The 24,655-nt window shown below is 41.2% G+C and overlaps 1 protein-coding gene across 1 annotated transcript in view; it reads right to left on the bottom strand.

The window, feature by feature from the left end:
* Positions 1-17,660, bottom strand: part of LOC124133690 (cyclic nucleotide-gated cation channel alpha-3-like) — a 237,658-nt gene extending 219,998 nt beyond the window's left edge. The window contains exon 1 of the mRNA XM_046498159.2: positions 17,148-17,660. The gene's annotated coding sequence lies outside the window, so the exon portion shown is untranslated. The remainder of the gene's footprint in view (positions 1-17,147) is intronic.
* Positions 17,661-24,655: the final 6,995 nt, after the last annotated feature.

The following is a 24,655-nucleotide window of genomic DNA, read 5'->3' as shown; positions in this document are numbered from 1 at the left end:
TGGCGCTCGACATGAATGGGATCAACAAGGACTGGTCGGCTCGGAGTCCTTATACTGTGTCTGAATGGGGTGCTCATGTTAAACTGCGGCCTGGTATCTCAGTGTGCAGGTACTATAAAACAGGACTAATAAAAGGCACACACACGCACACGCACACGCACACGCACACGCACACGCACACGCACAGACGCGCGCGCGCGCGCGCGCGAGCTTGCACTTGTCAACATAAATTCAATAATCTTGAACGCGACGCTAAACCCAATTTCACGTCACCTCACCTCATGGGCCTTCCGCCTACATTGAATTGACATATCTGAGACTGTGCTGCTGTTGGCGACGTCGAACTACTGACTCACAACAAGAGGCCTCAGCTTACAGTTACACTTTTATCGCTTTAATAAATTCTGTCAGGTGTGTAATTCAATCTTATGTTGATGTTCCTTGAGTATCACAAGGTTGTTCATAGGGGTAATGTGCTTGCATTGGCTGCAGTACCCTCTGGTCGCGGTGTCAGGTTCTATCACTTCTGTCACATCAGCGTTTTTCTTACTTATTAAAATCGAATTCCCTTGTGCCTCAAAGCAAGTACCTAATGCGATCATGCACGCTGGAATTCATCTTTGAGCTGGGTAATTCACCATGAACGCACGACAATTAAAATCACTGGTTGGCGGGATAATCAGCGGTTGTCTGTAGATATGATCATCGATTATTTCGTATAATCGATTTTGATCACTAACAAAGAATCAGATTGTTTTTTTTTGTTTGTTTGTTTGTTGTTTAACGGCCCTCTCCACAACATTTCAGCCGTATGACGGCGATCTGTAAATAATCGAGTCTGCACCAGACAATCCAGTGATTGACATCAGGACCATCGTTCTATGCAAATGGGATACGATGACATGCATCAACCAAGTCTGTGAGCCAGACTACACGATCCCGTGAGTCGCCTCTTACCACAAGCATAGCTTTTTACGGCAAGCATGGGCTCCTGAAGACCTATTCTAACCCGGATCTCCACGGGTAGAATCACATTCATGGATAAGGTAACGAGTGAGTGAGTGAGTGACAATGGTTTAAAGCTGCTTTAAACAGTATGTCAGCTATATGACGGTGTGTCAGCTTGACGTGGGAACAAAGCCTAAATTATTTACTTCGGTGAACCCACGAACACGGGCGTGGTGCTTTTAGGTTCATAATCAGTGTCAATCTGGCATTGGGGCCCACGACCATTGACTCCTGGCAAGCCTAAGGGAGTCAACTCTGTAAAGCAAATTGCGACGCCTTGGGCGACATTTCCATCAGTCCCCCAATTTATGTATTGATTATGTTCATTTCAATAATATACTACTCAAAAAAAGTTAAAGAACACTCGATTTTGTCATTGTCAATATTAACTACAGTCGCATGAAAACATCAAATATTCTTTAACGTCTTTTGAATAGTATATATTGAGATCCACTATCCTCTATTATATATCATCTGTCAAATATATTATAATAATTGAATCGTTAAATGCAATGTATGTTATTTCGATCTTTTCCTGAATGGGGGTCGGGGATCTCAGTGGAAAAGGCGTTTTCTTGTGACAAGTGCCGAAATATAATTAAAGATGGCACAATGCCATACTCACTTACTTATATATTTCTCAAATTTAATTCAGTAGTTTCAAGATTTAATATCAAAACAATCGTAGTATGTCGAACATATACGAGTATTGCCAATACGTGTATACATATATCAATTACCGGGCAACAGAAAGTATCCACTTGTAAATTTGATTGAAAATTACAAACAGTCGCCGGGACACTGCAAACCTATGGTCCACAATACAACAATGGTACCCGTATCAAATACATCACCATCGAATCACCATTTCTCGTTTGTTTCATTTTTAGCCACCATCAAACATTGGGTCCAGTGGCCTATATAAAGATAATCACCAATATCCAGATTGTAAACGTTTTATAGATTAACTGAGCGTTATTGTGCTATTTAATTACGCCTACGACAATGTTTCATTTGACTCGCCTTGTCAAAATCACGTGATGAAATACCATAGTCGGGAACTCGAGACGTGAACGCTCCTCCAAAGGTAAGCAACAACGTCACGATGAAGGTGGACTCACTAGTGTCATACGCAGCGTCTGGTTAAACGAACTTTCAAGCAAAGAGTTGAGAGTGAAGGTTATGAATGATGGATTGCAAGGTATAACTATTTCTTTCGTGCGTTGGAATGACGTAAACATTTGTCGCGTGCTCCTAAGATTTAATGTCAATGGCGAAAATACCCGGCGCTAAGCAATTCAGATATGAAGACGTTCTGTATGTAGCCATCATCATCATCATCATCATCATCATCATCATCATCTATTTGTTCATTGTTTGTCTTGTCTACAGTTGCATGTCATAAATAACTCTTAAAGTACTTAACACGCTTATTTTCAGTCTCTGGGAATCTCTCACCGAATCTCACCCTTCAACCTTCTGTCTATCTTTAGACATTTTTCACACCTGTAGGGTTTCCCTCAGTCTATTTATATCTTGCATTAAGCACTTCCTTTGATGCTTAATGCAATCTATCCTCTAATTGGCCACCCTGGTCCTCTACAGGTAGCTTCCTTTCATACCTGACTTCCTCCTCACTTCACGTGCTGCTGTTGAGGAGGAAGGAAGTGTTCTTTTCTTCAGGTATGGTGTGGCCACTTTTCAATCTGTTTTCATCTGCCTCTGTCAGTAAGTAATATCTATATAAGGGTGCTGAATAAATGGAGTAATATATATAATATCTTTTAAAGTAATATCAAATTAATAAATGAAATATTAATATTATAAAACTAATTTGTAAAATAATCAACCACATGGTCCATTTTGGCCCATGTGCTTTTTCAAGTATTATATAACTTTAAGTTTTTAGTATGGTTATTAGATGGCTTAATACTGCAATGTTTACATAAATACCTGTAATTCTGCAAAACATATATTTTAATGACTTTATGTACTGCTGCCGAGGTGGAAGGATGTGTTTCTTTTCTTCAGGTTATTTCCTCAGCAGCAGCCACCCCCATCATATAATAAAATCAAATTCATCATCTGCCTGTGTCTGTGTTCTCCAACGGCCTGAGCCGGACCGAATACACCACCCCAGCTACATGTAGATTTTCTGTCAGGCCTTACATTGGTTTTGTTTGGTTCACGGATCCGCCGAACTTAAGAAATAAAAAATCAGAAAAATTCAAAATAACGGGTTATTTTATACCACAGGACGGTAAAGATCGCTTTGAAAACAAAAATACTTCAAGGGCTTATTATATAACGAAAACGTAATTCTTTTCCAATAATAAATATCAACATTGGTGCTGTCGCCTTTCCTCCTCAGTGCAAACTGTATGCTTGTCTTGTTAAACCCCACTCAAAGGCCAGACCAACCAATCCATATGGCTCAACTCCGTTGCCCAAATCCAAATTACGCTTTAAGATGATTTGAAAAAGCATGTACAAATAATATTTGTAACATACTTTATTCGACCTACCGACCGTATATTTCACTATTAAAATCCGTAGACCAATTTCAATAATATGCTACTCAATAGAAGTTAAAGAACACCCGATATTGTCTTGGCATGAAATAATAACTATAGTCGCATGAACAGATCTGAACAGTATATATCAAGGTCCACTATCCTCTGTTATATAGCATCTGCAAACTTAAGGTCCAAAACACAAGGATTAGGAGTCGACCCCGAGGGGAACCGAGGGCAGAGTAGGTCCCAAGTACTGCTTGCTGTACAACTTGTTATGAACCACTTAACAGAGTTCAGAGCCTTGCTTCTTTTAAAAACGTCCACTTTAATAAATCTGTTTCAGAAAATCAGCAATATACATATATGTCTTTTTCTGAGCAGACTTTCAGTCACTGGTTTGTCTGGTCCTGATTATTGCGGGAGGCAAGATACATCACCATTCACTCACGCGCTATCAACTTGCGGCATACAGACTATCAACGGTTGTCTCCCCCTGCCCCATATTTTATGCAAAGAGTGAGCGAGTTGGGGTTTACGGCGATTTTTACAGTATATCATGGCGTCCACTTGTGGATTGAAAGCTCGAAGTGGTGCAGATCTTAGGCCTTTACAACGAACACGGGTATGGTACTGACACGCTGAAACATAATCGTGGCAAATCTGGAATTCGGCCCACGATCATAGGTTTTTGGCACACCCAAGAGACGTATCTGCGCCACACAACAAACAGCTCTTCTGTTCATCAAATTCCTTCTAAATCCTAGTGTACAACACTGTCTCTCGGAGAGGGAAGCTGAAATGCGGTTTAATGTCGCTTTCGAAGATCATTGCACGTATACAGCAACGTGCGTGCTTGCTCTAGAATAATACCGGTTTATATCGCTATCCCACAGAGATACCATGCCGCAGTTTAACATGGATACCCCAATCGGATACTGACTCCGAGCCAACCAGTCCTTCGTTAATCCCTTAATGCCGAGATCCAGGCAGTGCAACAACAAGTACCATTTTGTAAAGTCCTTTGGTGTGACGCGGCCAGGGCACCGTGCCACCGACCTTCCGCTCCCCGTGGGCACCGTGCCACCGACCTTCCGCTCCCCGGGGGCACCGTGCCACCGACCTTCCGCTCCCCGGGAACACGGAGGTGGTCGAACAATGTTTCTAATAAATTGAGTGAAATACGTAAAACGTTTTCCCATAGTGACCGACAAGCTTTCACAAGTGTAGGTGTACTGTTAGTTTGTTTGTGTGTTTGTTTGTTTTTTAACGCCGCACAATATTCCAGCTATACGACGGCGGTCTGTAAATAATCGAGTCTGGACCAGACAATCTAGTGGTTGACATCATGAGCATCGATCAACTCATTTGGGATACGATGACATACACCAATCAAGCCAACGAGCCTGACCACCCGATCCCGTTAGTCGCCTTTTACGACAAGCATGGGTTGCTGAAGACTTATTATACCCCGGATCTTCACGGGTCGTTTACTGTCAGATAATTTCGGTGAAACCCATATGATACTGTTATTACGTTGGCAATCGTACGACAAAACCACTATTGTCATGTGATTAGTTCACAAGCACAAGTTTTAAAAATCACATAAACCTATTTAAAGAGTTTTTCTTGGTCTTTCTGCATAATCTAAAAATATATAAAAACATGTTCTTTCACATTTCACGATATTTTTTTCCGTGTGTTCAAAATTCCATATCTTCATCGAACTTATAGTAACCCTTGAGGTTATCATGGCGAGGTATACTCAGCCGTTACCTATTTGTCAATATAGACCCAAAATTATGATCACTAACCTGGAAGTGTGCCAGGTCACAACCTTTCAGCACGAGAAAATGAAATTCTCCGTCTCGTGCTGATGTGACCAGTTTTAGCACAATGGTCGCTGGGCTTGGGGCCGTCTTTGGTGCATCGCACAAACTAATATCGATGAAATTAGATCGAATTTTGTCTCCTTTATTAAGGAAATCATGTGCTTTTAGCAGCAAGAACTTCTTTGATGGTTGGAAATGTCTAATCTTTGATAAAAGCCTCGTGCAGCCTCAGCGTTAGGAACCCTGGTTATCAAACACATATGTCTCGGCTTAAGAAATGTCTTAGAAGTTCAAATGTCAAACAGATTATTTTCATGCTAGTTCTCCAGATCCCATGGAAATGAAATAATTACATGGATTTTAACTTTGAAGCTTCTCCATCGTCAGGGTAAATACATCCGTTTATCTGCAATAAAAATGACCCCGTGAGGTTCGCTCGAGTTAGTATTAACAGTTGTATGGAAGTAGTAGCAAATCTGGAAATGAGAAAACCAACATGGAGGACGAGGAGTGATTCAGATGCATGTGTCCGGAATCCTCAACGTTGAGTAAGTGAATATGGTTTTACGCCGCTTTTAGCAATATTCCATCAATATCACGGCGGGGGACACTAGAAATAGGCTTCACACATTGTACCCATGTGGGGAATCGAACCCGGGCCTTCGGCTTGACGAGCGAACGCTTTAACCACATGGCTAACCTACCGTCCCCGTAACGTTGAGTTAACGCTTATGCTGTGCTACTTCCTCGTGACTTTAGGCCTTCTGGTTGTAATGCAGTAGATCGTCTCCGTGGTCTTGTGGTACAGCGTCTGAACAGAGAGCGGGAGGTCGAGGATTCGATCTCCAGCTTCGTCATACCAAATTACGTTAAAAGGTGGTACTTATTGTTACCCTGCAAACTTGTTTTTTTTAGTCCTGTACCCATACTGTCCTACTAAACTGCCGGGCATAGAAGTTTTTGTTTGTTTGTTTGTTTTAACGGTTTAACGCCGCACTCAGCAATAGTCCTGCTATATGACGGTGGTCTGTAAATCATTGAGTCTGCACCAGACAATCCAGTGATTGACATCATCAGCATCGATCCACGCAATTTGGATACGATGACATGCACCAATCAAGTCGACGAGCCTGACCACCCGATCCCGTTATTCGCCTCTTACCACAAGCATAGTCACCTTTTACGGCAAGCATGGGTTGCTGAAGACCTGTTCTAGCCCGTATCTTCACGGGTCGGCCACGAAGTACACATCCATGTTTGATGGTGATTAAAAGTGAAACAAACAAGAAATGGTTATTCGATGGTGATGTATTATACACGAATAGTTGTGTTTGGGACCATAAGTCTGCAATGTTGTGGCGACTGTATTCAGTTTAGAAGCGTTTCGATAACGTTTTTAATTTTTTGCAAAATCAAATTTTCAAGTGTATACCCACAGTATATAAACAAACCTCCACCCGAACCACGGATAGCTCAACTTTCCTACTTCGAGTTAAAAAGAAGCTTGACTGGATGCACTATGGGTAACAGTTCTCTCCCTTGGTATTAAGTACCCCTGAGTGCAAATCGTTTTTCACACAAAGAAACAAAACGATCATTTTAGCTGGTAAGTGACCTGGTTAGCCTCATCGCCTTCAGAAAACTAAATCAATGTGTTACTGCTGCCTCAGAGTTAGCATCAGCAGCCGCATCAGTGTCTGTCGCATTCACAACGGTGGTACAGGAACATCATATTACAAACTATACATTAAAAGAATGTACATGAAAATGGAAGATGGTCAATTACTATGAAGAAGTGAGTGAGCGAGTATGGTTTTACGCCGCTTTTAGCAATATTCCAGTAATATCACGGCGGGGGACACCAGAAATGGGCTTCACACATTGTAGCCATGAGAATCGAACCCGGATCTTCGGCGTGACGAACGAACGCTTTAACCACCGCCGCTACTATGGAGCACGGACTTAAATATATGTATAATACATCGTAATAAGTGTTTCAAACATTTAATTTTTGTTAATATTTGTTTATATTAATGTCTTAAAAGTGACAATGAATGGGATTTTAGGGGATGTATAAAAGTCGATGTTGGTGCTTCAAACCTGAGAATAAAGATACACATCGCCAACTGCATTTGAGCTGCACAATTTACACGATCTATATTCCCTTGTAATAGTCGACCGCCTCCGTGGTCTAGTGGTAGACCGTCCGTTCGATCCCCGGTCGCGTCATACCAAAAGACGTTAAAAGATGGTACTTGTTGTTACCCTGTCTGGCGCTCGGCATTAAGGGGCTCAAACAAGGACTTGTCAGTATACTGTGTCACTTATATCACTAGCATATATATATATATCGCTAGCACTTAAAATCGACCTCAGGCCGGTCTAATACAGGCACACACACACATGCATGCACGTCGCTATACAAGTGTAATAAACCCCATTTTTCACCTCACCTCAGCTCACCTCAGCTCACCTCACCTCACCTCACCTCACCTCACCTCACCTCACCTTGTTATTTTCTGCCATTTGCCAGTTTCAATCGGTAAGTTATGAAGATTTGATGGTCTAAATTTAAAGATTAGTAGATAAATACTTTTTGGAATGTAAGTATTCTTCAAAAGATAATTGTATCTTATAGTTTTGATCATATTTACCCTTTAAACTAATATTTCTCTGAGCATATAGAGTGAATATGTAGTTTTACGCCGCTTTTAGCAATATTCCAGCAATATCACGGTGAGGGACACCACAAATTGGCTTCACACATTGTACCCATGTGGGAATCGCACTCGCGTCATGGGTGTGGCGAGCGAACGCTTTAACCACTAGGCTATCCTGCCGCCCCTATCTTTAGAAACTAACCATGGTTTAAACATACAGAGTTAGCAAATATTTCAGATAATCCAAGGTTATTGAGTAAGTTAGTTTAATCTGGAGATCACTTATACAGTTGTTGCAGGTTCTAAAAAATAATAAAAACCCTGTTTTACTGAGGAAGAGAATTTATGGATGTCAACTTATTTATTTTGGGGTACACGTTTCGGAGTATATATCCATAAATTCTCTTCCTTATGTGCATCACATCTAAATGCCTTTCAAAGACTCCCTGTTTTACTGACAAAAAATAATGTCTTCTTCTTGCCGAGGTGTCCAAAGAAAATAGTTCGTTGTTTTGATTTATTTTAAAGAAAGAGGGCAGATTTTACGATTGAAAGCATAATTGAGCTATTTAACATTAAAACAAATGTTGATCTCAAACCAAAATCAAACCCCTCACACCACCCCAACCCATCCTGAAAATCAAATGGCTTTTCCCTCCCTTAGTTCATATAGTTCGCATCAATTCAGTTAAATGGCCGTCTCTTGGGACAGGGATTAGTCGTATCACATATTGGCTCGGGTCAACAGTTTTATCTTGGTAAAAGTGAAAAATAGGCTACCCTTCAGGAGATAAAATAGCTGATATGAAGTTTTTTGTATTATAAATGTCCAAAATATTTTATCCCTGGAGGCTGGTATTCAGCATGAAGCGTTTGTAGAAAGGCCGCACTATCTCACGCATACTCTTCGGGGAGCTACGTTTGGGATATAAATGTATATATAATGAAAAAAAGGGTTTGCGAAACATAATTATATTTATGCAAATATATAGGACAACATCCCGAGCGATATGCAAAAATGGCCAGTGATAGCAGAACTTCAGAGAAAGGCCAAACGAACTTGCAATCATCGAAATGGATTTCATTCAGCAAAAGCTAGAAATTTGGGTTAGTTTTATCTCATCGCGTCGGTGAAACAAACTGTAGATGGATAAAGGACAAGCCCTAAATCGCTTTAAAGTACCACTTCCCCTAGCAAGTAAGCAGAAGAGTAGCTCGTGTGTTTTCGGGATGTAATACAATTATTTTACACACGTGTTTCTTGTTCGTAATGCATTATTACTAAATGGAAATGTTTAACCACTTTGGACCTCGGATCTCGATTAGACGTACGTGGTGTGCAAATAGTTGAATTCAAAGATAAAATGTGAAATCTCGAGATGAAGTGAATTCTCGTGATAAAGCGAAATCTCGCGGTGAGGCTAAATCTCGCGATGATTTGAAGTCTCGTGGTGAAGTACTCTGTAGGTAAAGCAATGGGGAGTGTTGATATATATTAAATGAAATCGAGGAGGCCAAGTCTCCAATACCCACAATTGAATTACCGGGAGTACTGATCGATACTTGAGAAGGGTTTTTAGTTTTCTCTGTCTGTACAAGACGCAGACAGCGCCAGACCAGGACGTGGGCACTGGTTTTACCAATACTCTAAGGATTTGGGGATAAGACTCCCGGACAAGGCTAAAATTAACCCTTGTCTCGAACTGCTATGAAGTAACTTCGACTTGTCAGTATATTCGAGACATAATTTACGTTACAGCAAATCCATTTAAAATTCTAAAAATTTGTTTTGGACAGAATGAGTCAATGAGTTGGGTTTAACGCCTCTTTAAACAGTATTCCAGTTATATCACGGCGTGTCAGCTTAATGTTGGAGGAAAGCGATGCAGGAAAGTGATGCAGGAAAGTGATGCAGGTCTTAGACGTTTACTACTATGGTGAAACCCACGAGCACGGGTATGGTGCTAACAAACCTAAAAGCATAATCGGGATGAACAAGGATTCAAACCCACAATCATAGGTTTCGGGCGTGATCAAGGGACGCAACTCTGCACAACGAACAACAGGGCTACCAGCGCCCCCTGGGTATTAGTTACTGATATACAAATGTAGCTGTTCTGGCACAATGTGGTAGAAACTATCTTTATGTTCAAAAGTGTGTATATGTCCAAAGAGAGAGATGTTAATTATGTTATTAAACATTATGTTGAATAATCTGGACCTTGTTGGTCGAAAAACATGGATGAACTCGGTTGAAATATTTTGTTCACTTTGGTTTTGTACGGGAATATAAAACCACAACGCTAGAGAATAACCAGTCTTGATTCTCCGACAAAACCCAAAGAGTTGGTCACAAAAGAAATGTTTTTAAATAATTTAATCTCAGGTTTAGGGACTGCCTTAAACAATCAATGTTTTCGGATATTCACAATTCTTCAGATGTATATTCAGTCATAGAACATACCCTTTGTATAAACACTGTTAATCAATAGTAAATGTAAAAATGCAAGGCGCAGAATAACCTTGTTAAGGGTTGGTGCATTGCCCTTGCATAGAAATACTGGTCGACGTGATGGAGTGTTCAATGTCGATTATGCACAGAACTGATAAAAAATATATGGATGTTGAATTTCACCTTCTATTTGAATGTCCACTCCATACTTTACTGTGTGAATGTTGGTGCTATATTAGTGAATTTAGTAGTAGAAGTAGAAGTAGTAGTAGCAGTAGTGGTAGTAGTCGTCATCGTCGTCGAAGTAGTAGAAGTCGTCGTCATAATAGTAGTTGTCGTAGCAGAAGTCGTAGTGATAGTTGTCGTCGTCGTCGTCGTAGTACTAGTACTACTTGCGCCAGAAATATTTCAAAACCTTACCTTTGTACATCGACAGACAGTATTATATAAATACACAGCTTTGCAAAAAAATATGCTATTCAAAACAATTTGTTCAAACCATGTTAGAGATGCATCGTCATTATGCTCGTTATATAAAATATATACAAAATGTCCCCAACTGTTTTGTACATGGGGCCTAGGCCTTATGCGACGTACACTTATTGATTGATTGACGTTGATTAGTTCGATGTAGCGTTGCATTCGAGACACGGGTATATCCTATAAGCGTACAATGGCGGTTTTATGTGAAAATGAATGTCTTCGAAGGGTCGACCCTTGCATTGGATCGAGGCACATTTACAATCATACTGTGTCGTGGGTGGTTTAATCAGAACGTGACTGAGGTCGAAAGGTCATTAATGTGTTGTAGTAGCTTCAACGGGACACTTGGTGTCGAGGGGTCAACTAGTAGTATAATGGGTGTCATCTTTAATTAGGAGAGATTTATGCCGAGAGATGTAATATTGGATTTACGTGTGTTTCAAAATTCGATAAATCTTGTTAGACCCGCAAATGCAAATTGCCGGGCAAAAGAAAGTGGCTATAAATGAGACAAACAAGAAATGGTTATACGATCGTCATGTATTTTATCTATTTTTATTTATTTATTAATTAATATTGATGATCATGTATTTGATAGTTGTATATATCATGGGCGATATTGGACGTTATACGGTAGCAGTGAATATTTTCTTTTGCCTGGAAGCTTATCAAAAATGAACACAATATATATACTCTGCAAAAAAAGAAACGCAAAGGTGATTTTTAGACGTATCATATAAATAATCAACAGATGGTAATCGATTGTTCAAAATTGGCACACACCGTTGTCATGAACCCCCGTTCGACATGGCATACATGGAACAGTATATTTTCAAGGTGAAGGTCATCTGTTCTCAATATCTTGTATGGCCACCATTAGAGTCCAAAAATAACTGGCATCGTCGTCCGATGGAATCAAACAGATCCCGCATTGTGGCTGGGGAATGATCACGCACTCTCCCTGAGTATGGTTTTACACCGCTTTTAGCAATATTCCAGCGATATCACGGCGGGGGACAAAAGAAATGGTCTTCACACATTGTACCCATGTTGAAAATCGAACCCGGGTCTTCGGCGTGACGAGCGAACGCTTTAACCATTAGGCTAACCCACCGCCCGCTAACTGTCGGAGGTTCTGTGGTGGTCGCTGACGTATTCGAATTGTAGTGCATCCCATAAATTGGATTTAAATCTGGAGACCTTGAGGGTCATGACAGGACCTGGATGTTGTGTTTCCAGAAAAAGGCTATTGCATATTGAGAAGGACGTGTAGCCGAAGAATCTCATCCGTGTTACGTTGCGCCGTTAAATTTCCTTGAACTTGCACTAAGTCTGTTCTACCAGTGTAGGGGATGGCAGCCAACATCATCACACTTAATCTGTCCACTTCCTGTTGGCAGTTTCATGCATAACGTTCCCCGTAACACGACGTCTACCATCCGCACGGCAAAGCATAAAACGTGACACTAATCCAAACTTGTATCCATCGCAGTTGTGGCCATACTCCGTGACCTTTACATCATTGACGTCGCAGCCGACGATGCCGGTCCGTCAAAAAGACACCTCGAACTGGTCGTCTAGCTCGAATACCTTCAGCGCGTAAACGGTTCCTCATTGTCTGGGCTCATGGTATTGCCGTAGTCATAGAGGTGGCCGTGGTGGTTCTTTCATGTAGCCGTATGAATCTGTCCTGTGCTCTGGTCGTAATACGTGGACGACCGGTTCTGGGAAGGTCACGTGTTGTCCCGTTTGTCTGATAACGGTTCCACCGTCCTGTAATGGTGCTTGGTGCTACGTGGAAAAACTTGGCTACACCCTGTCAGATATTTACGATTTTACTACTTTTGCGTTTCTTTGTTTTGCAGAGTATATGTTTATCTTTAAAAAATGAAATAATATTCGGAAATACGAATTCCAGAATGGTTTTTTTTACGAAATATATCTCTTCAAGAATACTAATCTTTTTATACGGATATAGAGATAAAATCCTTTAATAAACTCTTGTTAAGCACAGGGTGGCTTATAAAATATGTGTCATTCCTGCGACGTATCCACAGAATCATTAAACAGTGATGACATCCTGGCTAGCAAAAACTATATCGATGTAACATCACAACTATAATAATAATAATAATAAGATGATGATGATGATGATGATACAAACAAACGCTGTCATCACAAGTATAGCACGAATCAAAAGATGGTAATGGTAAAGTATTGACCACATGTGACACAGCAGTAATGACACTGCATAGTGTTGGCATAGCGAGTAAGTATTTATTAGTTTTCACGAGCAATCCGCATATGCGACTACGAGATATACAAGGATGGCCCCACATCGATCTGGGTGTCCCGCCATTGTCAAAATGGCTGCCAGCACCAGAACTGCGCAAACAAATATACTGAGACGCAAAAGAAACGTCACCATGGATAGATATATGGGAAACCTTATTTGCCTAAACACTGTAAACATACTTTGAGACATATTAAAAAACTGATCATCAAGATTGAAATTAAAGTGTCAAATGTTCTTAAAGTGAAACACAACACTAGTCTGAGAAAATGGCATCACAAGTCAGTATCTCGTGTGTCCGCCATGTGCATTGATGACTGCCGTGCAACGCCGATACATGGAATGGATGAGGCGGTTGATGAAGGCCATAGGCACTGAGGAAGGTCTAACGCAGTTCAGCTGCAGTTGTCGGCCTTGGTCGGAAGTCATTCAGCCGTCTTTGAATCACGTCCTACAGGTGCTCAATGGGATTTAAATCGGGACTGAGGGCAGGCCACCGCATGGTTCTGATGCCATTCTGCTGGAGGTAGTCTCTTGTTGCTCTCGCAGTGTGGGCAAGGGCGTTATCATGCTGAATCTCGTAGTTGCGGCGACGTGCCAAATGAGGTATGGCGTGTGGTCTCAAGACTTGATTAATGAACCGAGCTGCTGTGACACCATTGCCTCTCCCTGGACCGATGTTCTGGAACAACACAGGGCAGACCTTCTGTGCAATACCAATTCCATCCCATACCATGATGCTCGGACCACCCCACGGGTCTCTCTTAACGACACAAGTATCCGAATAACGTTCCCCACGGCGTCGCCAGACTCTCTCTCTCTCTCTCTCTGCCATCTGCTGTTGAGATACAGTAACGGCTCTCGTCTGAGAAGAGGACTCTTCTCCACTGCTGGTGGAGCCAATGTTGGTGATATGTTGCCCACTGAAGTGGTGACGTGGTGTCAGAATTGGTCCTCGGTGTGGCCGGTGACAGTGGAGGTGTCTGCTCGTCAATCGTCGACGCACGGTGTCCGCACTAATGTGTATCTGGTGTGTCCCCATGGTCTGTCGAGCAGTGTCCGCAGCAGTAACAAAATGATCTTCAAGATGCTGTCTCACAATCTGACGATCCTGACGTCGGGTGGTGACCCTTGGTATTCCACTACGTGGTCGGTCATCCGTAGTGTTGGTGGTCTGGTACCGTTGCTGGAGCCTGCATATGGTCCTTACGTGGACTTGAAATGCATTGGCTACTTGTCGGGCGGTTTGTCCAGCTTGCAATCGTCTAAGGGCTTGGTGTCGCTGATTTCTTGTCAATCTTGGCATGTGGTAGCAATTCAATAACGAATGAATGTTATCCGATCTGGGTAGATTTTTATAGGGCAAGAAATGGGGGACGCATGTGCATTTCAATTTGCACGGTACTCACGTGCATCGGGTTACCATGGCCGTTGCCGTGATGCGTTTGGGAGATCGATTTAATTGTCATCTGCTTTGTTTTTTTATCATCTAATGTCATTTTTCCGGACAAGTTAATGTTAAATTTTAGAAACTTTGACACAAATTACCCAGATATCTTAATGACAACTTTTCATGCAATGTTACTTGGGGTGACGTTTTATTTTGCGGTTCAGTATAGATGTTTTGGGATGCGGCCTTGGGGTATATCGTCACGTTTTGGCGCCACCTGTTTCACAGATTCTTCTTTGAATACATGTAAACAATAGTCTATAGACTATAGTCCATAAAACACAAAGTCGTCGTTGAGCTACGCCCTGAATGGGAATTACACCAGCCGTGGAGCTACAGTCCTTGTACGCCCTGAATAGAAATTACACCAGCCGTGGAGCTACGGTCCTTGTACACCCTGAATGGGAATTACACCGGCCGTGGAGCTACGGTCCTTGTACGCCCTGAATGGGAATTACACCAGCCGTGGAGCTACGGTCCTTGTACGCCCTAAATGGGAATTACACCAGCCGTGGAGCTACAGTCCTTGTACGCCCTGAATAGGAATTACACCAGCCGTGGAGCTACAGTTCTTGTACGCCCTGAATGGGAATTGCATCAGCCGTGGAGCTGCGGTTTATGTATGTTGGTTTGTTGTTTAACGCCGCACTCAGCAATATTCCAGCTATATGGCGGCGGTCTGTAAATAATCGAGTTTGGACCAGATAATCCAGTGATTTACATCATGAACAACGCAATTGGGACACGATGACATGCATCAACCACGTCAGCGAGCCTGACCACCGATCCCGTTAGTCGCCTTTTACGACAAGCATAGTCGCCTTTTACGGCTAATGTATGTAAGCGTATGTAAAGAAATATAGGATGACATAAGTCGTAGCACTAAAATCGCTGTGTGCAAGTGGACCCAGCTGTTTTAAATGTAACCATATATTATCAAACCCAGCTGTTGTTTCATAGTTGCTCTGTAAACCAGTTGTTTATCTGCACCAAAGTCGATTGAAAACTTCGAGAAGTAAAGATGTTATCGAAAGTAAGGAAATAATATCACAGGCCCGTCACGCCCATTGCAATGACTTCACGTTTCAACAAACTCAACACCCGGGTGATGTGAACTATAAATTAAAAGTAATTATTCACCCTTAAAAACGCAATGTTTCGTTAATCCAAAAACTATACATCATTTTAAAACAATTATGATCTAAACAAGAGAGAGTTGGATAAGCGAGTTTGCTCCGTGACCTCACATGTGTCAATGTTTTACTAGCACGTCATATGTCGATGTGAGCCTCCTACAGACAGCTTCCTAGTTTGAATTTAACACTAAGTCATTTTTCATAATGTATGCCTGCAGCACAAAAGTAATTCATTTCACAAAATCGTTGCGACAGTCTTCATCTTACACAAAACAGTGTGAGAACGAGCACCTGGCAACGTCAGAAAATTCACACGTACGAGTGTATATGCCATAAATATTCACCCAATATAGAAAAATGGTGCATTTTGATATACTACACATCAATACATTATAATGAAACCGTTCATCACATATGCCAATATGCGTCTGCGTGACCTGTCTGGAAATGAAGATTTTTCTCCTTGGTATGATGGTGTAAAACATTAATAAATGTATTTTAAATAACCATCTGGTATTATTACCCATTGTCTCAAACGGCAGTCTCCAGTGGATTTGCCAAAGGATTATTTAGGGCATTATGAAAAAGATATGGATACATATCATACTGCCACAGGCCCTGTTTGTGATAATACATCGTCATTTACATATTCAGCAGCATGGCTGAAAGACACATATATCAGACTAAGCGCAACCTAATGATTATTTGATCGACCCTTTCACATTAAAGACAAAGGAAAATCGACAATCATTAATCTATTTTGTTCTATAATGCTCGTGATTGTGAAATCGCCTTTGATGCCAGAATATATTGAAAAGCAAACAAATGACACAGTAGTTGTATCAGCATTCAATTGATTTAGAAGGTCACACGGAAGACAACAAACGCAAAGCATCTAGCTGAAGAACAAATCAAACAGAGCTCTGTTTACTTACTTGAAACAGTTATATGACATGCTTATTCCCAGCATATATGAACGTTGCTTAATATATATTACTTATTTCGATAAATGACGTCATGTAACGTATACGAGGTGGTCGTTTTGTTGCGGATATTGATTAGTGAATGGTGTAAGTCTAGTCAATCTACGATTAGTTATAATCTACGAATATGTAGATCGAGTAATAACGATATATTGTCGAAAAGGGGAGGCTTTCGAAAAAAATGTGATTATGCTTTTATTGATTTTCTGACACCATAAGGCAGTAGATGTATATTGTTTTGTAATGAGAGAAAGATGAACATTGTTTATGTGTGATTGTGTTTAGTTTATCGATTATTATAACGTCAATCAATGGGAATCAATGATATGGTACTTACCCAAAGACTGCCATCGAGTCATATGGATCGCAGTTCAACGTTCTCGTGCCTTTGTCCAGGTTTAGTTAAATTCCACAATATTACTAAATTGATGCAGGCAGGACACACGTTGATAAAACTGATATCGATCACAAAACTCCAGCGCCAGAATAAAGTTAATTCCTCTCTTTTGGGAAGCAAGAAACCGTTTTATCCCAGACAAAACAGATGGATGGTGATCCCCCAAAAATATCACAATTCCATTTTTCATAAGTAAAGCCAACAAGCTGGTGATATGTTATGAAAACAGGCGAAAATTGCCTATCCACTGTTAATCCATAGGTAACATGTGAAGATGTTCTTCAGACGAAATGTGATTACACCACAGAATCAAAACGTGATTGACAGAATCTGTCGTCTGCTGGTCGTCAACAGCGGGTCACGTGGCCTGCCAGCTTGTTACGAAGCAGACGACACATTCAGCCAATGGAAAGAATCGCTGCGCGTGAAGACAGTCGCTAGCAGTAGATACATGGCTGCAGCTGATGATAGATCACGGAGCAGGAGGGTCGGTTAGTTATCTCCCAAACGACTTTGGCGAGGCGAGGAATGGTTAAACTAATACAAATTCATGTTTGAGATCAGGGGTAAGACGACGGGTTTTAGAACTCTTTTATTATCACAAGGACGATACCGGCTAGGGGCAACATTGCTCGCACTCGTAGCAACAGTTTTCAATCTGTGTACATGAGTAGTGGTATCATGGAGGCCGTTCATCACTCCGTCTGCTAAGCTGTGTCACTGGCAAGGTTATTGCTGTCGGATGTCACTGTCACTGTCAGGAATCGATATATTGACGTTGGTTTAATTGTCAATATAAAAGGAGTTCAGTCACATTGTTGCGCATGCGTGGCCCATCGACAAGACCGATGCAAATTCAAGGTTATCAACTGGTGGTGGGCGTCAAGAGGTATATACATAAGGTTAATGGAAATTGGTGTGATCTATGTTCATCCCCAAACGTGGATAGGGCGACAGGTAATAGTCACTAAGGTACCTACCATTTGACATTCTAGGGTGGTGTGATTTTGTATAAACACAAGATATTTTTCAGCTATAGCTGCGAAACGGGGTATTTTAAAAATAAATCTGTAAGCCTAAATAAAACCATTTTGAAAACACCTTGCAACAAGTTGGCAGACAATGGTGTGGGCAGTCGGAAGCATAGTTATGTTTTTTCGATAAAATCCATTGCCAACCCCCTCCCCCTCTTCCGACCGAGTATAAAATGGTCGGTCACTAATGTATATGTAGCTTGGTGAACAGTTTTTCATAAAAGAACAGCAGATTGCCTATTGGCATATTGCGTACTTTGATATAAATTTAAAATTTAAATATATATATTTGAATATATATTTCTTTCTTTAGGTGATGGGTAAATTTATGCAACCTTTTCCCCAAATCCTGGAATGTTTGAAGAAATCATTACAACGTGTAAGAAGTCAACCGTCAGAGAAGACGTTTGGTGTAAGAAAGCCCTACAGCCTTGAACAAGGATCACCCTGACTGCCTAATACCTCAATAATTCGCCTTGCTCTTTCATCATCAACGCTGCATCATCAAAATCGACTCCTTGTCACTTCGTCAAGCCTCCCCTTCTCGCGGAACTATCACCCCATCTCGTGGACGGAGTGGAGAGGTGGTGAACAAATATTGGCTCCAAGGTAATGTGTTACGGATATTATCTCTCCAATGAGGGATCTCCAGTTGTATGTGAGCTGGGTTGGCGCAGCCCCGTCGCATTCTGTGTTGAGAAGGGAAATCACTTTTCATGATCAGATAAGACACTCCCTCAATTAACACATGGAGCCTTGGGATGTTGTGCTAGACGATGTAGAGGTGTGTGTAGATGTTGGAAGGTGCTGTACTGCATGTGGGGGCACGGGCCGCTGTGCAGAGTTGCGTCCCTTGGGTGTGCCAGAAACCTATGATGATGGGTTCGAATCCCGGTTCGCGCTGATTGTGTTTCTTGATCAGTCGACATTGCACCCATGTTCGTGGGTTTCACCAAAGTGGAGAACGTCTAAGACTTTCATCGCGTCAGGCTCTCCTCTCATATCGCACGGCATGGTGCTGACGAACCTGGATTCAAACCCACAAGGCACGCAACTCCTTAGACGACTACCCCTCCTGCTCCCCTTTTTATGAAATATTTTTGTTTATTTGTATTAAGTGGCTGCTCACTACCATTCAATTATTGTCATACTCCATAAGGACCGCCTCCGTGGTCTGGCGGTAGAGCGCCCGCCCGGAGAGCGGAAGGTCGGTGGTTCGATCCCCGGCCGCGTCATACCAAAAGACGTTAAAAGATGGTACTTGTTGTTACCCTGTCTGACGCTTGGCATTAAGGGGCTAAAACAAGGACTGGTCGGCTCGGAGTCAGTATACGTGTCTGAGTGAGGTATTCATGTTAAACTGCGGCATGGTATCTCAGTGAGCTAGCACTATAAATCGGCATCAGTCCGGACTAGTACAAGCAGCCACACAAACATACACACGTACATGCACGTCGCTATATAAGTGCAATCATCTTTGACGTGACGTTAAACCCCATTTCACCTCACCTCACCTCATACTCCATAAAACTCGGGTTGTCTGAAGAATATCTGAGAGGACATTCTTACCAAACTAAGGAAGAGGATGGCGGAGTATATTTTTGTAACCCACAGAAAACTCCTTCATTGGGATGTGATGGACAGTCAATGAAAAACGTTGTTAAACTACAGGTTGAGAAAATCTGTGTTTAAACAGTAATTATAAAATTGTGCACACCTTAAAGAAACGATTCCCACTTAACCTATGTAATTATTTCAAGTGTCTTTGAAATAAGTGTGAGTGAGTGCGGTTTTACGCCGCCTTTAGCAATATTCCAGCAATATCATGGCGGGGGACACCAGAAATGGGCTTCACACATTGTACCCATGTCGGGAATCAAACCCGGGTCTTCAGCGTGACGAGCAAACGCTTTAACCACTAGGCTACCCGAACGCCACTTGAAATAAGTCAGTGATAGTAAAATCATATAAAAAAACTCAATGTTCTTCGGGAAGGGCGGTGGTTAAAGGGTTTGTTTAGCACATCAAAGTCCCCAGTTTTATTCCCACAATAATATTATTGTGTGACTCACTCACTCACTCACTCACTCACTCACTCCATGATTCCTGGCTGGTTTAGTGTTTCAACGTATCCGCACAGGTATCGGTGTTCATATTGTCATGGTTATTCACTTTCCTACACGAAGCAGACGGGGGACGCAGCCCAGTGGTGAACGCGTTCGCTAGTCCCGCCAAGGGCTCGGGTTTGATTCCTTACATGCGTACAATGTGTGAAAATAATTCTGGTGATGTTGCTGTAATATTGAAAAAAGCGTCGAAAAGTCATACTCACTCACTCATTCCCTGCACTAAGGTTGTCGTAAGATATTAATTTTAGCGTAACACTAAACCACCCTTCACTCACTCACTCATTCAAGCGTAAATTTTTTGGCATGGTGTTATTCATTATCAGATAATTGCGTACTTCGTATCAATAATACCGTTTGGTTGAAAAGGTTGCTTAAAGCAAGTGACAGTGTCTCTAGTAATCGATCATTTGATACTTGAGTTGTAATACATTATTACAGATTAATAATGAATTGCACTATTCGAAGCGCTGATAACGATCGGCCAAGACACCGTTTGCCCTAAGCATCCCATTATGCAAGAAATAGAATGAAATCTGATTATTTGTTACAGATTTGATATAGATTTCGTGATTCATGATTGTTAAATGTGATTTTTATCAATAAAAAAATCTGACAGATGTAATGGAGTGGTAGTGGTGACAGTCACAACTGTGTTCATACAATGGTTCGTTTTAGTAAACCTAGTTCAGTTTCACAATCACCTCATTATCTCGCGAGAAACAGCGTTTTTTCTTGTGGCCCGAGCTTAAGTTAGTAGTTTAAATTTCATAAGGTGATTACGAATGTTGAAAAATCGATAGGCCTTGCAATTTCCTTAAAATTCAGGAAATTGAAAGAAAATTCAAATACTGGATACGTCTTTCAGCGTGAACTTTTGCCCGATGCGGTGCGTGCTTTGCCAATTATTAGAGAAATAAAACTTGATGATATTCAAAACATCACAGCTTGGGGTTGGGGGAATTATCAGAACGGAGAGGGATGTTTTCAGGTAATTATAGAGAATGTGAACGAAATGGCAATTTCCAGAGAAACTCTTCAAGTCGATTGCAATCTGCGAAGGAAAATGTAATTTGGTGACGTGCTGTTTTTGCGCTAGATTCCTAGGCGATTTGAAAATTATAACGAAATGCAAGATGGAATCGCAAGGGATGTCTCGATAAAACAAAATAAAACATGGCAGATAGGATTCTTTGCTGTCCATGTAATTAAACCACATATAAAAATAGTCTTATCTTATAAATTCATAAAACGACCTTATCGATAACTTAAAAGAACATTAGAGAAACACATTTCTCGGGACGTTAGATATGTCACGGGTACAGGCAAACCAGTCTCGGACTCGAACACACGCTCCGCGTGACCCGACGAATGCTGCATATTTAGAATGGCGTTTAATACTACATATTCAATCTCTGTACACGGCTAGTTCAGTTTATACGGGGAACATCATTCAAGGGACGCTGATACCAAAACGTATGTGACTATACTGCAAGATGCAAGACTGAATCTATAAATACACTTTATAATATTGGTGCAAACAGGTTTATAACTCAGTTGAACCATCCATTGATACTGCCCTTCTTATGACGTCTATCCCACAAAACAGTGTTATGTACTTTCGTTGTTACCATATCTCCAAGGATATATCGTTTAATCGCGCCAAGTTTTGGATGATAACTTGGAAACTACACGAGAGACTGTCAACTAATATAATTTATCTTTCACTAAGTTGTTTCAAAACGAATATCACGAGATAGAGTTAAAAGCTATATGACAATCACAACATCAGCAATCTTTTTCTTACTCATCCATAAATCACACTATTTCAGCATCGAATCGATACATAGTTTGTCAATTATCCTGATCGCAGTGGCGCATTAATACATAACACAACAGTCATGAGTGACATTGGGCTCTCTGCTTACTACTCATATCAAGTGTGACCCTCCACAAAAAAATGGTTTCAGCCATATCTGTGAATTGTCAAGGCGGTGATTATAATGCAAACTAGATAATATCAAAGAACATTTATTAATGATGGTAAATTCGACCGAGGAACGAGAAAGTTATCATTGACTATCATCAGGAAGTAGTCCGTCTTAATCTGACCTTAGGTCATTACCAGAAGCCAATGGAGGACATATCATTCGATCTCACACATATGTTTGGTACCAGTTATCTTAAATGGGTTTCTCAAACATGGGTGTGTCAGAAATGCACTTGTGCTTCGTAAAAATGAATCGAAACGTTTTCCTCAGTATGATGTTGAATGGAGTATGGCGTAAATGTTACAAGAACGGCGTTACGCCATACTGCGCACTCATCACTGTCAGGGGACACAACTCTGATTGCTTTAAAGTAGAAACCTCCGCTGCTAATTGTCGTCTGCATTGACCGCCTCGCGCTTGTCCGACATGGTTTACATGAGTTTATGAAAATGTTATATGATGATCGATTACGAGAGCTGCGCGGTAAGTTTATATAGCTTTTACGAGTTCTTCAAGAGGGCCATTTCTTGGAACGTTCAGGAAAAAGAGTGATCTATGTCGGAGTCCTTCTGGCAGCCTTCTGTGTATCAGTTTGAGCTCTGTAGCCACTCTGTAGCCACTCTGTTGCACTTCTTGTCCGTGTTCCTTTATCAATACATTATGGCCTTTTTCCTACAGTGATACTCATTGTCCGTTGTCCTACATTGATACTCATTGTTCGTTGTCCTACATTGATACTCATTATCCGTTGTCCCACATTGATACTCATTGTTCGTTGTCCTACATTGATACTCATTGTTCGTTGTCCTACATTGATACTCATTGTCCGTTGTCCTACATTGATACTCATTGTCCGTTGTCCCACAATGATACTCATTGTCCGTTGTCCCACATTGATACTCATTGTCCGTTGTCCCACATTGATACTCATTGTCTGTTGTCCCACATTGATACTCATTGTCCGTTGTCCCACATTGATACTCATTGTCCGTTGTCCCACATTGATACTCATTGTCTGTTGTCCTACATTGATACTCATTGTTCGTTGTCCTACATTGATACTCATTGTTCGTTGTCCTACATTGATACTCATTGTCCTTTGTCCTACATTGATACTCAGTGCCCGTTGTCCCACATTGATACTCATTGTTCGTTGTCCCACATTGATACTCATTGTCCTTTGTCCTACATTGATACTCATTGTCCGTTGTCCTACATTGATACTCATTGTTCGTTGTCCTACATTGATACTCATTGTTCGTTGTCCCACATTGATACTCATTGTCCGTTGTCCTACATTGATACTCATTGTCCGTTGTCCCACATTGATACTCATTGTTCGTTGTCCCACATTGATACTCATTGTTCGTTGTCCCACATTGATACTCATTGTCCGTTGTCCCACATTGATACTCATTGTCCGTTGTCCTACATTGATACTCATTGTTCGTTGTCCCACATTGATACTCATTGTCCGTTGTCCTACATTGATACTCAGTGCCCGTTGTCCTACATTGATACTCACTGCCCGTTGTCCTACATTGATACTCATTGTCCGTTGTCCTTCATTTATACTAATTTTCCGTTGTCCTACATTGATACTCATTGTCCGTTGTCCTTCATTTATACTAATTTTCCGTTGTCCTACATTGACGTTCATTGTCCATCATTCAAACTCATTTCCATTGTCTTTTATTGATATATGCTCGTGAACCAAACAATCGTTCACTGATATTGATAGTCGTTTATTGGTTATCGTAAACCATACTCATTGTTGTTTGAAGATATTTTATTCATTTACGAAAACGGATACTCGTAGTCTAAAGGCTTTTAATACCAATCGTAAACTTCTGGCTTTGTGCAGTGTTGGTTTCTTTGACCGTGCCAGTGTCCTCTGGTTATGGGTTCAAACCTAGATTCGACATTTTTATGATCCTTTGTTCCACATATTTGCCATGTTTTTCCTGGATCTTGTCAACCAAATTAGTGTCAAAAGGGACAGAAAATTCAATAATATAAATGTTTTCATTGGATTTATAAAAACAAGGGCAAGATCAGGTTTGTTGGCCTGGATACGTCTGAGGCTGTATACGGGCCTATTCCAAAGAATTGTGTATTTATCATTTTCCATGACGCCCTCTACATTTTCTGGGTCGTACCATGGATGGACCTCTGTGTCAAAACCACAAACATTGCGAAGACGGTAATAAAATTACCTAGCCACTCCATCGTGTCGCTTAAGATACTGTGTTTGTGCCAAAGCTGAGCATCCACTGACAATGTAATCACACATTGAC

The sequence above is a fragment of the Haliotis rufescens genome, unplaced genomic scaffold, assembly GCF_023055435.1.
Source record: "Haliotis rufescens isolate VD_foot unplaced genomic scaffold, xgHalRufe1.0.p SCAF_7, whole genome shotgun sequence".
Taxonomy (NCBI): Eukaryota; Metazoa; Mollusca; class Gastropoda; order Lepetellida; family Haliotidae; genus Haliotis; species Haliotis rufescens.
The sequence above is the reverse complement of the archived record's forward strand: the minus strand, read 5'-3'. Positions and strand labels throughout refer to the sequence as shown.